This window comes from Aythya marila, assembly GCF_965140915.1.
Source record: "Aythya marila genome assembly, chromosome: 6".
NCBI lineage: Eukaryota > Metazoa > Chordata > Aves > Anseriformes > Anatidae > Aythya > Aythya marila.
This window is the reverse complement of record NC_139047.1, coordinates 39,222,464-39,237,582: the sequence shown is the minus strand read 5'-3', so window position 1 is coordinate 39,237,582 and position 15,119 is coordinate 39,222,464. Positions and strand designations below refer to the sequence as shown.

Sequence of the window (15,119 nt, the reverse complement as noted above, 5' to 3'; positions counted from 1 at the left end):
CAATTCACTGCTGTCCAAAAATTCTTGGTCAGGTGCCAGACACTGCAGAAATGACTGCTTACCAGTTTAAAAGACTCCTGTTCCCCAGCGATGTATTACTACCCTCAAGCACTGAAGAAACTGATCTTGCACTGAAGTAGATGTAAAGTACTGACAAAGAAATATATATTAACTTCCAATGTCATAAACACCAGTTTACTAACCTGAAAGATTTGGCAATGATGTAGATGAAAAAACATTGGATAGCTCATTTGCCTGTCTACTGCTGGGATAAAGAGCACCCGTTTCCAACAGAGGAGCTGTAAGATTTTAAGACTCACCAGCTGTTTCTCATATAGAAAAAAAAAAAAAAAAAAAAAAAAATATATATATATATATGTATGTGGCCACATATTAGTTATAGAAAACCTATTTTTCTTTTTTTCTTCCCACTCTGTCAAGCTCCTCCAGAGAAAATACCAAGACATAACCGTCTACAATTTCCTACAGAAATTCATCTTTCTTCAGTTATGACTTAAACAAACAAACAAAAAAAACAAACCTACTTCTTCTCCCTACTGAATTTACCAAATTTAACCTCGCTATTTAAGCCTCTTTCTGAACCTCACCTCCAAGCTCTTATCATTTTCAAGGTACTGCCAGTTTCTTCAAAGGCTTTGATCAAAAGATCACTGTGCTCTCTTAGTCTCATCTCATTTAGACTAATTTCACTTTCATCAGGCTGTTTTCTCCCTTAAATTGTATCGTTCCGTTCCACAGAAGTAAATTACCCTCTATATCATCCTGCTGCCTTTTATTTCTAAATTTAATGAATTATCTTTCCTTTCCTCCAGCCTTCCAAGACAGATCAGGATACACAGATCATGCAGCAAAGTAAGTTTTTGCTTCGGGGGTAAGAAGAAGGTGGGGGCGTGTGGAGCAAGTAGAATAATGAAGGGTGGATAAGAGGAAAAAGACTCCTTGCTGCTTGCCTTCAGCAATAATACTTACTTCAATAAAAAAGTTAAAAAGATAAAACGAAAAATTTGGCCCTCCTCTAAGTGGAAAGCCACTATCTGAAGAGGTGTTCTACACAGAAATAAGGTCACAAGGTTAAAAAAAAAAAAGTCTTGAGGGAACACCAGTACAAGAATCCCAGCCAGCAATCCTAGGAACAGGTGGATGTCACGAACAGCTTATGCTTGGGCAGGAATGAGCAAAGAAATAAAAATTAAATATAACCATAGATTTTTTTTTTCTTCCTATTGTCATAATAGCCACTTTCAGCCTATCTTTCTCCGTCCTACCATGTCAAACACTGAAAACATGACAAAGCCCCTGCTTTAATTACAAGAAGGTCAAAACACTAGGCAAGAAAGAATTCATCGCTTTCCATCTGGCAGAAGAGACACCCTGCACAAACTACGTCAGCAGAAAATCAGAAGCTTAAAACTAGATGAAAACTAGGTCAGAAACTGCCATTTCAGCTTCAACAGTACACAGAAAATGAAAGGAAGACAAAGGTCTTGGAAGTCACAAGTCCCTTCCAAACCAAATCATTCTATGATTCTAAAAATCACGCTGAAATCTTGACCCAACTCATCCTAGTCCAGTCTTATTTTACAGAACAGCCATATGCTTACATTATAACAGCACCTTTTCCTCCAGAAAGAACAGAAGATTAAGAGCATGGAAACAAAACATGCTTCCAGTTTCTCAACTGTCCTAGATACTGCCCTAGCTTCCAAATGAACATTAACAATCTGCCTGTAAAACAACACAGCCATTCACTTCAAACAGCAAAAAGTAAATGCAATGCAGAATGTATCCATCTTAAATTATACAGGCTGCAGTTCACACAACTTGGTAGGCAAAATCACCTTCCACACTGCATCAGTTTAAACCCGCCTCCTCCACGCTGTTGCAATTCCAGACATTGTTTCATGACCCACAAAACTGAAGACAGGCTTGATCTCGCACAGCAGAGATGGGGACAGATCTGTCATGAGTATCTGCATCACTTGACTCCCACATTTTAACAGACTTTCTTCTCTGGACTATCATGCAGTTTCCAGTATATCCATTAGAACAGATGTAGGTTCCCCAACTTCTTAAAAAAATAATAAAAAAAAAAGGCTCAATAGCCTGTAAAGGTTAGCCTTCACAAGTGTATTTAACTAACTTTGTCTCTTCCTACTAAGCCACAAGTACTATTAAGGCATCACCACAGTCTAGAAAATAAGGGGGGTGGGAAGCAGTAGAAGGAAGTCTTCATCACCCAAAAATTCTCAGCCCAGTGATGTCCCATTTCACTTCTCCATGGCAATAGATTCCTACCAGCTGATTCAGAAGCACTGCCTGGTATTTGGAGTCATTACACTTTAGAAAACTCACATAGCTGTCTTCTGTAGCTGCAATTGTTTGCAGACAATATCCAACTCTCCTTTGTAGGAGGAAGAAACCAAATTTGATTTAGGTGACAGCAAAATGACGGCATGCCAGTTGAATTCTTACAAATTCAGGTACAGGACATTCCTTTAAGGCAGTCAGTGCTTCCTCATCAGCTAGTATACACAAGATCTGTCTACTATCATTACCCAGGACAGAACTGGCTTAACCAAAATTCATTTTGGTTAAAGTCATACCGTTTCTACTCAGCATCCCCAGGAAGAATGGAGAAGTTCTCCAGTCACTGGGTGAGTAGTCAAGGGCTGCATTTCCCTCATGTCTATTAAGAAGACTAAAAAGTCCACCCAACAAGGTTTAATACTAATGATTTAATTTTTCTAGGCATATTGAATATCATTAAAATCCATAAACTCAACAAATGAACTACTGCAGCTGATCAGCCCTCTGCTTGTTTACTGTGGCTTTTACGTTACAGCTTGCATATATAGTGCTTGGTTTCTCCATTTCAGCTGTTTTAAACTTCAAGGGGAGGAAACAAGTTATGCCATGTAAAGGGAATTAATATCTTCATCAGAAGGAAACACCTGGATAAACCAACAGTGAGGGAGATAAAGCTATTATGCTTCACTTCCAACTTGCTTAATAATTTCAACTTGTCAAATACTACAGATGAAAAATCCTATAGAAAAAATACCACAAACTTATCAAGTTATGTGCCTGTGTGTACTACCATGGAGTCTTTTCATATATAGGATGTGCATTTTCAACTCAGAACTTGGAAAGGAGCCACTTCTAAACAGTAACAATTGACTTTCTTTTTAGGTACAAAGCACACCAACCACCAAGATCATTTATCTTAAAAAGAAAAAAAAAAAAAAAAAAAAGAATCACAGACCATCTTTTCCAAAATTAGACTTGGCCAAAGTAAGTAATGTGTTGAGAATTTCACTGGTAAGCTAAGGCAGTTCTCAAAACAGCACTCTAGATATCTAGACAATAGACACACAGCCCCCCCCAGAAAAGTGACTTCAAATCAATCTAACTCCACAGGTCTCTTCTGTATACAATTACAGTAACACATGTGATCCAACAAACATGCTAATTCTCATAGTCATTTCTTTTGTCCGCATATAACCAAGTAGCAAAGCAAAACAAGAACAGAGAAATAACATTAAGCACCTCCAGATTGAATGCCATGATTCTCCTGCCAGGCTACACATAAACAAGCAGCATGACGGTCTTCAGTTGCGCTTCTAGAAGTGGGATGGTTGTGTATATCTAAAATGCCACCTGCCACATCTGGTCTGACAGTGGTGCCACTGTTGATATGAAAAAAATAAATCACTGAACTCCAAAGATTTGTAATAGACTCACTGATGAACCCTTTAAAAAAGGAAGACAAATTCCCTCCAAATGCTACATGAAATCGCTTGATACCAAGCCAAAACAGGCACTGGTGAAAACTGGCAGTATGTGATTAGAGATGCATGTAGTTAGAGGAAAACATCGTAGGACATCATACGAGAATATATGTTTACTGTCTAGAAATGAAGGCTTCTTCCATCATTTCTTTTATCTATTGAAAAGCATATCTGCAGCAACAACAGGATAGGGTCCAGCCAAAACACTGCTGAACTGAGTGTGCCAATACCTGCTTCTTGCCAATGGTCACCGCTCCACAGCCTTACTCCTTTCAGGGGCTTCACCATGTCAGCTGGCCAGACCACTACAGATGCTGAGAAGATCTCTCAGAAGAGGAAAAAAATGAGGTAGTTTACAAACAGCCCCCTAAGGGACTTGTGCTTTGAAAACATGACTGAAGCAAGTCTACAAGAGGAGGAGATGGCGGCACAACTCCCTTCGGTTTCTCCAAGCAGGTACATCATCGTTTCTCTTTTGTGCCAGCCGTTTAACTTTCACATACATGCTGAAAACAATGCTAAGCCTATTCCTGGATTCTCCTACTGATGCACTGTGGAAACACCACCACTCGAGTCACTGATGGCATTAATGAAGTGACATTGGCCACACCTGGTGAGGCCAGGGGCCAGGCAGCCGTCCTGCTGGTGCAGCTGCCTGCTCTGCAGGCCACACGGCCGCCGCGCTCCCCTGCCTCCTTCCCGGCCCGGAGCCCCACGTAACGCTGTGCATGAAGCAGGGGGCCTTGAGCTGACCTACCCCTGGCCAGCTACTGCAATAGATCTCTTTGATAAACCCAGCAATGGACAAATCTCTGTTGTCAGAGTTACAGCCAGAATACAGAAAAGGTGGCTTTCTCCTTATCAAAGCTACTTTCCAAGTTTGCAAAGAATCCAGTATGTTTGACATTTAGAAAAAAAGCCACGCTAATGTGACAGTAAGATGGTGCTGATGCAACTCAAAGCTTTTTTCTACATTTCAATTCCTTATCGCATCTAGTTCCAGATCACCTATATTCTTCATCCACACCACCAGATTATTTTCAGAATTTTTTCTCTGCTTTTTCCTGGAATTTTCATCATTTCCTTCCTTTCAAAAAGCAAAATTTGCCTCTTTTCTCCTGTTTCATTAATAATTTTCTCCTAACACTACACGTCTGTCTTTATCTTGCACATCTATGTCCCATACAGGTGCACGTTCTGATCTATTTTTTTTCCTCTCTATATCAGCTACACTCAGAAATTCTAGGACAGGATGTTTTCTGCAACCTGATTGTAAAATATCTGATCCAGGAGTTTGACTTGATGATCCTTCCAACTGATCCCTTCCAACTCAGGATATTCTATGATTCTGTGATCTTGAAATGGATGAGAATTTCAACTACTCACTTTTGCCAGAAAACAAATGCAAAGCTCCATCCAAAGTGTGCATACAAAGGACACATTATACACTTCCTGCCTCACAGGACTAAAAATAGAGATCAGCATTATCTATTAAGTAAATACTTTTGGAGGTTTTAATGTGACTTTTAAAATATATTGCTCTTGTTTCACGTAGATTTTGATGTTTTCATTAGAATATATAACTTCTAACCTCAGTTACCTGATGTAGAGTGATATCTGTGCAACAACTTGAAATACACAATGACAAAAAGTAATGACGCTCACTAAGACTTCTTTGGGTAGGGTAGAGTCACAGAGTAGCTGAGGCTGGAGGAAACCTCTGGAGGTCACCTGGTCCAGCCCACCTGCTCAAACAGGGCAAATAATACAAGGAAAACTTAGAAACTGTTCTAGAAATGAAATTCAGAAGATTATTACTTTCAGAGAATGCAACTGCCTTAAATGGATCTGTTAACAAACAGGTTAAAAAAAAAAAAAAGGCAAGACAACTAAGTGACCCTAAGTCCAGGAAATAAACGTGAATGCAAGGCTTATAAACATAGCACAATTCAACTAAAATTAAATAAAACAAAATAAATTAAAACAAAATAATAAAGAGCCTAAAGCAGTAACACAGCAGATAAATTCCCAAGTTTGCTAATTTACTTTAATATTCTCAAGCCTGCATGGAGACTAGACATTAAGTTACAGAATCCAGGAGACACATGAATCAATATATATCTTAGGCATTTATATATACCGTCTCTTCCTCCTGAGTATCTTGGTCTTCAGTATTTTTTAAGCACATTGCACTTCCTAACATACTTCAAGGAGGGTAGCGGTCTTATTTTTGTTTTATTTCAGAGAAGCAAAAAACAGTTTGTTGAAGGTCCTAACAGGTGAGTCTTTACATGATGGCCAAAGAGGGCAGCTGCACATTCCTGCTGCATTGTGCCCGTTCTGTCTGAACACTCAGTAACATGATTCAACACGCTAACTGGCAGGAAAGGTTAAAAAACCTTCTTCGTGTTTTCTGAAAGGCACTGAGGGGATGGATGAGCCACGGAGATGACATTGGAAAAAGCAGGATCCCACGGCAGGTACAGCAGGAAGGAGAACCACACCTTGGAATCACAACAAACTGCTAGGTTGGCTCAGCTATCTCCTGAAATCTCGCCCATAGGAATGTGGCAAAGCAGAAATATTACCCTCCCTGCTTCCTGTCTCAAATCCTGGGATTCTACCCTTTCTGTCTTTTATGAAATGCAAATCCTCTGTTTTGAATTAATTGGTTATGCTCTTTTATGAGTAACACTCAGACATTCCTCTATATCGCGAACTACAAGGAAACACTCAAACATCCGTGTTTTGCCAATTCCTCTTCACTTAAAGCACTTTTTATTTTAATGTATAATGCAGTAGGATTAAGAGCCCTTGTTGCAATGTTAAAATGAGTCCTGTTTGAACACTGAGGAGAAGCAGTATCTACCACAAAGGACTTACGTGCTGGATTGTAAGAAGACTGGAGGCTTTCTTGTGAGAGAGTACTCCCTTCACAGAAGCAGACTGCTGAAATCACTCACATGAGATCCATGCTTTAGATGTAATTCCTTGTCAGCAGTAAGGTCACCAGAGAGCCCAAACTAGGGACAAAAACATACGTGAAACATCCCAGAGTTTGCTCCGGCAAGAAAAATCAAAGGCTTGTCTATACAAGGTGAAAAGTGCTTCACATTCACACCCTGCCTTATTCTGCAATAACTCCCTGGTGTAGACAAGATCATACATGTTCTTACCAAAAATATGAAGTACCTGGCAAGTCCATATAGATTAAAGTTTTACAGTTGTCCCATTGCTTTCAGTAATTAAATAGACAAGCACCAGTGACAGCCTCTAACGCCAATGTCAGAAAGCATTTCCTCCACAGGCAAGTCCCATACCCACCCTTCCCCCCAAAAATAAATCTTCACAACTAGAATTTAACTAGTGGAACAATACAAACCTGTATCCTTTAAAAATTAATTATTCGTTACTATCGTAGATCTATGTAATCTTCATAAGTTTGCCAAGAGAGTATGTACTGCTCTACCTTGGCCAGTTACTGGGATGGTTGCAAGCATTCCATTTAAGTCAAATGAACCAAGTTCACTGATTTATGAAGACAACAGATGCAACAGCAGCAGACTGAAGTTAACAAGAATGCACTTAGCCTGAAACCCTGTGGATAGAAGAGAAACTTGAAAGACAAAAATCTTTATTTGTCCTGGTAAAAACTATGACTTGAAGAAAGGAAGAGGACCGTTTAAAGCTCTCCCTCAACCAAGCAAGTCCCACCAAGGAAGAAAGCATTTGGTTTTCCTATTAGCAGACCTGGTGAAAATAGGAGGAAAATAAAAAACAAAGGAAGCATGTCATTTCTAGCAGATCGAGGGATGCTGTTAGATGTCTCAGAGACAGCCAGCAGCTCTCTGTGGAACAACGCATCTGAGCAGAACGCTTTGCCAACACCAGGAGCTCTCTCGAGAAGCCCCAGACGGGGCTGTGGTGGCAAACGCTACGGCAGAGGCTGCAAGAGCCCTGGGAGAACGTGGTAGAGGCACGGGAAGAAAAATCCCCTCTAACAAATCTTGCGGCATAATCCTCTGGTGCAGACTTCTACAGCACTTTGAACTCTACAGAACAAAATAACAATGTCACTTTTGCCCTCCTTTAACAATGTCACTTTTGCCCTCCTTTCTGCGTTGCCTTTTAGTCATAAAGTGCAGAATTATTGGTCAGGAAAAATAAAACACCACTTTACTATTTTTTTCCCCCCGAGATTTCAAAACCATGCCTGGTTTCACTGAATGAGTGTAAAGTTATTTTTAGGAAGTGTTCCATCACCCGTTGATTGACCTGCTCCAAACCTACAGAAAATACATCTGGTAATGCACCATGGTGGCACAAGCAAGCAACAGCTTAGACGCAGAAGAAGTGACAACCCTACACAAACCAGCTCTGCCTTCCCAGAGCTTTAAGCATTCCCAAGAACTCTGAAATTGGGCACTAGCTTGGTAGTACATCATGACAGTAGGCAGGTACCTCATGCCAGGAGGCACAATGTTCCTACTCCATTCCATTTTTGCCAAGTATAACTTAACTGAGGATAAAGGGGAATTTTCCCCTGACGTCTTTTCATTGTTTCTTAAACTTTTCAAAGTAATTCTTTTATGCATACAAAGATTCGAGATCAGTACTTGGAAAGTGCTGAAGATTTTACTTTGTCATAGCAAAACTATGTCTACAGTTTGTGGCAGTAACATTCCTCCTTCTTGAAACTTTCAGTTTCAGGCAAATATTGTAGAAAAATCCAGAAACTCTGTCCTTACTTAAGCAAAAAAACTCCCTTTCTGACCTCAATGGGAATCCAGCCCAGTGTAAAATAGACCCTGAAGCACATTAACGATCAACTCAACTCAAAGGCATTTCTGGTGTAAACCACAAAAATAAGTCCCCTCCAGAATTCACATTAAGATTTTTTTTTTTATGTTTTGTCATTCTTGTTCAAAACCAAAAAAAAAACAAAAAAAAAAAAAAAAAGAAACAGCCCCCCTCCCCATAACAAACGAAAGAACCAATCCACACATTAAGCTCTCTAGCAACTTAAATTTCACTTAAGTTTCAGAAGTCACAGGTCATATTCTGCTTCTATTCATTCTTACTTTTATGTTGTTCAAACCCTAACTTGTTAAAGTTTGGGCAGAAACAGAGATTCAGAGGCAAGGACAGCTGTTAAGAAAGAAACTGATTAGTTTCATTTTAAGTGATTGAAAGAAGAAAGGTAGTCTTTACTCAAATTCTAACATTTTTCCAGATGAAACAAAGCTGGTTTTAAAAAAAAAAGTTTAATCTCATGTCTGTCTCTTCCAACAATTAAAACACCACAGCTATTTTAAGTGCAATAGCTCTGAATTTGACTCATGACTACCAGCTTTCGACAAGTCATAGATATTTAATAATTAGTACTTAAATATAATTAAGTACGCAGCAGCAAAGTTCCACCAGAAGCTAATACAACACTGAAAGAAACCAAACCATTCCACACTTCAGTGGAACAGGGTTCCCCACTGCCTAACTCCCGCCATGTAGCTGCAGAGTTCACATTTACGCACTAACGTACACATCAAAAACTTTCTTTGAGGGCGTTTCCTGTGTTGCTAACAAGTTGCAGCTTCTCTCCAGCTGGATCTAGATTTAACCAAGACTATGATCAAGTCTTAAAAAAATAAAAACTAACATCAACCCATCAACCTCCCCCCTAAAAGAAAACCACACACACAAAAAAGCAACCCCAACCCCCCCCAAAAAAAAACAACCACCCAGACCATATATGCAACCTGGATACAAGGCAGCAGCCATCCCACATACAATCTTGTTTTTAAAACTATTAATTACCAAATATATGAAATATACAGCAACCAAGCAGCAAACCCTCACCCTTTCATCCTACACATTTCTGAAACTGCACCTCATATGCTACTAGATACAGATAACACAAGTATTGACAATATTTGCTAATTCTATAAATATATGTAAAAATTAAAGACCTTAACAGAGGAAGTCGTAAGTTCAACTAGAAGCCAGGACTTCTTAACATGACCAAGAATGCTTTGCTCTCTGCATTAGAAAAACAACCACGGTGGCAGCTAGGATTACGCCAAAGAGACTGCTTAGGAATTCTTCAGATTTTGTTACAACCATGCTAATTCTTGAATATCTTAATTAAAGATTTGTCTGAACTAGACAGGGGAACACAGAGAAGGGAAGGGGAAGAAATGAAGTTAAGGGTTCAGCAATAAAGCCACTGACTTGGGTCACAAAGTCACCCACTGCTGTTGTTACACGGCGCATCCACCAGCATGGGCACTGCTCAAGCCCCCCCCCCACGTCTGTAACTGTTCCCCCTCCCACGCAGGGGGGTACGTGTTGCACGTTCACCTTGCATGCTCTTCTTTGATACTTTATTTCTTACAACACTGGAATGTGATGCATAATTACAAGAGAAAAAAAAAATTGAATTTGAGCAATACTTGGATCGCTAATCACAGGGCAAGGAAGGCATCATGGGCCTGGTCTGGAGTCTGGGGAGACTTTTTTGAAATACAGAGTAGTGTTAGAAAAGAAATCTAAAACACGAAAATCTGCCTCTACTGATAATTCACGAGTCCTAACTTTAAAGCAGAACCATGAATTTAAGGAAGCTGATAAAAAACAAACAAACAAATAAAAAAAACCCTCCCAGTCAATTCCTCTCCCAGTGATGGAGAAACACCTCTAACAGAGGCTTTGTGTTACCCAGCCTTCTGCTTCCAGACTCTCATGAATATCACTTAGGTACAGGAGTATCTCCATACATTATACAGAGAGGCTGAGCACTTAAGCCAAGATATTAAGATACTGCAAAATGCAGTATTCTGGTTCCAAAGTGCCTTTATGGCTTAAGGCTACGGCTTAGTGTGCCTCCTACCAGCGAGTGGAAGGGAGGAAACAAAAACAAACAAAAAACATGACTGAAGAAACAAGACATTAAAAAGTTGAAGTCATTACACTAATGAGAACTACACTGCATGTATTTCAAGACGCAGGCTTGACAAGGTTTACAGTTATTCAGCACCTACACAGAACAGAAGCCTGAAATAACTACAAGGCAAACTGCAGGATTAGTCTCCTTATGAAGACAAGAGGAGAACAACAACAACAGAAAGCAACGGGAAATTTTTGCTCCAGTAAGGAGATCAGAGGTGCAGTATTTTGCCGAAGCTCAACAACGGATGGCAGAAGACCTGTGTTCTGGTTCAGACTGTGCAACAGACCCTGTACTTCAACCTGTCTCCGTTCTGCACGAGCAGCGAGGTACGTTGTACTGGCCTCAGGACAGTGAATGGACAGTGGATGGCGAGGCTAAGAACAGAACGGGGAGCATCTCAAAATCTCGACAGTATATTTTATACTTGGACAAGTAATTTTAATCAGGTAAGTGTGCTGACATCCTTACAAAAATATCCTAAACACAACAAATACTAAAGAATTTAATCAGTCATGCTAAATAATGAATTTTAAAGGAGAAGGTAAAAAGAGACAGGATAGGCATTTCACACATTAATATTAGGCCGTGCACCAGATATTTTGCATTTATGAGCAAATGACCCCTTTACTTACTTCCCTTCAGGACAAGATGAGACTTTATGGTTCCACCAAAACAAACTTTTTTTAAAAGGCACTTTTAAAACTACAGCTAAATACAACACTAAAGGCACTGGGAAGATCATGCACTGTTTTTGTATTTGCTCTTTTTTTCCCCACTCCATGTGTTAAACTATACCCTACATATTATTTAAAAGCCAGTTTTATAACAGCACTGCCTCTACAAACATTTTTGAAAAATAAGGCCATGTGCATTTCTAAGGCCATATGTTTTTTTCTTTTTCTGTTGCCACAGCTTTGTGGTAAACAAACTCTCCAGGGCCTGAGTATAGTTTAGGGTGCTGGGAGCAGCCAAAAGACATGAACTGACCCATCCTTTTCAAACCATAGTCATACATGCAATCCAAAACTGACCTTCCTCTGTCTTTCTACAAAGCACGAAGATCTAGCTTCTGACAGAGCTTGAAATACTAATATTTAGTGAAAAGAGCATCTCTACAGACAAATCTTAAGGTTAAAGCCATGATTATAAATCTCAATTTGCAGATGTGTTTATGGGTGTCATTACAAACACCCAACAGATCGGGCCGATGTTCCTAGACACAAGAAAGTTTGAAGGCTTGTCGATTAATCTTTCATCTTCAAAGAAAGACTTAATCCTGATGACAGCACAAAGTTCAGCTAAAGAAGAACAGAATAATTCTGCTAAGACTGCTTAGCTGTCTTCCAAAGTGTATGCTCAGATCACAAAGTTGCTATGGCATCAACTTCAGGACTGTGGTTAGACACACAAAACGTCTTTTTCCTACAGACTGTTATGGGAAGCTGCGCGACTTTGGCAATTAGCCAAATATGTTTCGGCTCTGCAGCCGACACCATTTATCACCATTCCGATGGCTAGCTAAGCCCAGAAACCGAGACGAGTAGCACCTTAGCGCGCCCACATAAACGAAGCTCTAAACACACTGCACTAGCAATTACAAACAGAAACTGTATTCACGCTTACCTCGATTACTAGCATTATTTAATGTCACGATACTACTTTCCCATCACTTAAGCGTTGGCTCAGAGCAAACAGGAGAAGGCCGATTTCTGGCAGCTGCATATCAAACAGCCGCGGGAGGAAGTTCTGCAGGATGCAAGATACCACACTGATTTCCCATCCCTGTTTCCTGGTGCTTTTTAATTTCACGGCCACCGAGGTACTTTTTTAAGCCACCGCTGTCCGAAACACGAGCTCACGCTGCGTTCTGACACGCCACGAGCACGGACCGAGCAACCCTGCGAAACCCCGGGGCAGCGCGGCTGTGCGAGCGCTCAGCGCAGCCCGCCGGGCCGAGGGCAGGCGCGGCGCCGGGGCCGGGGCCGGGGCCGGGGCCCGGGCAGCACCGGGCCGGGCAGAGCCGGGCAGAGCCCTTGGCCGCGGGGCCCGGCCCAGCCGCGCGGCGTCCGCGCCTCCCGGGCGGGCACGGGCGGGGCCCCCGGTACCGCTCCGCGGCGCCACACGGCCCGGCCCGGCCCGGCCCGGCGCTGCCGTCCGCGGGGCAGCCCGGCTGTCAGGCGCGGCCGCGCCCGCGTCCTTCTCTCGCCCGGGCGCCCCTCAGGGCTCGGCGCGGGCAGCAGCGCACGGCAGGCGCGCTCCCGGGGACCGGGCTCCTGCTCCCCCCGCCGGCCGGCACGCAGGCCGGGCTGCCCGGCTGCTCCCCGGGCCTCGCCCCGCTCCGGGCCCGCCGCGCCTCTCCCTTCCCTGCCCCCACCCGCGCGGCCCCGGCCCCGGCCCCGGCCCCGGCCCCGGCCCCGCCGCCCGCCTCGGCCCGGCCCCGCCGCGCTCCGCGGCCACAAAGTTTGACTCGCGCGGCCGCCGCCGAGCGCCGCTGTAGGGAGCGGGCGAAGGGCGCTGCCCAAACCCGGCGGCGTGGGGCGGGGGCGCGGGGGGCAGGGGCAGGGGCGCCGAGCGCTCACCTCCGCCGCGCGGGCCCCGCTCGCCTCCCCGACGGCTCCCGCGGCGCGGCCCCCGCCGGGCTCCTCCGCGGCCAGGCAGGCGCGGCGCCGGGATGAGCTCACCGCCGGCGGACGGCCGCAGTCCCCGCCTCTGCACGGGACCGGCTCCGCGGGGCGGGGAGCGCCCGGGGCGGGGCGGCGGGATCGGCTCGGCCGGGATCGGCTCGGCCCTCGGCCCGCTCGGCGCAGCCCCCGCGGGACGGGCGGGCGCGGCCCGCAGCAGAGCTCAGCGGGGCGGGTGCCGGCGGCGCCAGGCCTGGGCCGGCCCCGAGCGCGCAGGCCCCGCGGCCCCGCGGCCCCGCGGCCCACCCCACGGCAGCGCCCCCCGGCGGGCAGGGCACTGGCGGCGGCCGCCAGCCCCGACGGCCCCAGCGCCGGGCGCGACGGCTCCGGGCGGCGGGGTGCCGGGAGCTCGGCTCAGGCGGACGGTGCCGGTGCGCGGCCTTTTGAGCGCGCTCCGTTCCGTCTGTGCCTCATCTTTCCCTTGCAGGGTGCCCGGACGGCAGCGACCTCGGCTAGGCTAAGGGTGCTGAAAACTTGCGGATGCGGCTCGGGTCTGCGGGGCTTCTGCTCCGAATACGCGAAGCACCCCGGAGCGACCGTCCCCGGAGGCTGCCTTGTGCCGCCCGGGGAACGTGCAGGTGCTGGGTACCTCCTGAGTACTGCGACACGGCCTGGATAAAAAGCGCTGAAACAACACTGAAAATGATTGCAGACAAGATCTGCAAAGGACAAAAAGATCGGTGGAATGTAAATGATACTGACAAAATTTCTCAGAGGCATCCAAATTAGGATGAATAGGAAGAACTTATTTACCGAAAGGGTTGTTAGGCATTGGAACAGGCTGCCCAGGGAAGTGGTGGAGTCACCATCCCTGGAAGTCTTTAAAAGATGTTTAGATGTAGAGCTTAGGGAAATGGTTTAGTGGGGACTGTTAGCGTTAGGTCAGAGGTTGGACTCGATGATCTTGAGGCCTCTTCCAACCTAGAAATTCTGTGATTCTGTGAAATTAGTTGTTAAACTGGGGCATGGGAGGCATTTGAGACAGGCAGACTCATTTGGGAACAAGGACCGCATTTGGGAACAAGGACCGAGGTCCGTGACTGCAGTGCCGAAGGCGAGATGCTCTGGCTTGGAAAGCTGCACCTGTAAAAGGATTTGGGGCTATAATGGTGATGCAACTCTACAAGAATGGTGCTGTAGCAAAAAAAGTTCATGCATTCTTTGCACATATAAACAAGGGATTAGTGAGCATATGCAGAGGCGATACCACTTCTGAATACACCCTTGGTAAAACAAGCACTGAGACATGCTTTCTGGTTTCTGTGTCGCATTTCTCAAGATACTGAAAAATTGGGGTGCAGAAGAGAACTGAATAAATGAAGGCTGAAGATGATGCAGTTGCAGTCCTAAAGCATTCAGTTCTTCAACGATATAACTGGGGAAATGTGATTATGATATATAACTACTGTAATGGAAGAAAGCTTGACATTAAAAGCTTTTTAAACTTTAACAGACCTTAACTCGAGCATTTTCTGGCTTCTGAGATTTGAGTTTGCAATCTGAGCACTTGTTTTCTGTTTTTGTTTGTTTTGTTTTGTTTTCTCTTGCATATTTTCATAAGATGATGTGAATCATTCGTAGTTGCTTTTTTATTTATTTATTTGAAACTTATTTTCACATGGAGATCACTAACAACAGCATATAGCAACGCTGGCTAAAATAAATGCTGAAACCTTTTTATCA

The 15,119-nt window shown here is 44.0% G+C and overlaps 1 protein-coding gene across 9 annotated transcripts in view; it reads right to left on the bottom strand.

The window, feature by feature from the left end:
* Nucleotides 1-13,566, bottom strand: part of TANC1 (tetratricopeptide repeat, ankyrin repeat and coiled-coil containing 1) — a gene marked incomplete at its 3' end in the record, with an annotated part of 97,169 nt that extends 83,603 nt beyond the window's left edge. For 3 of the 9 annotated variants that reach the window (XM_082763698.1, XM_082763697.1, XM_082763701.1), the window contains exon 1: nt 13,335-13,452. Of the gene's footprint in view, nt 1-6,692; nt 6,833-7,191; nt 7,313-12,378; nt 12,414-13,334 lie in introns of those variants that run through there. The other 6 variants (XM_082763693.1, XM_082763696.1, XM_082763694.1 and 3 more) reach the window with 5 other exon arrangements.
* Between the last annotated feature and the right edge of the window lie 1,553 nt (nt 13,567-15,119).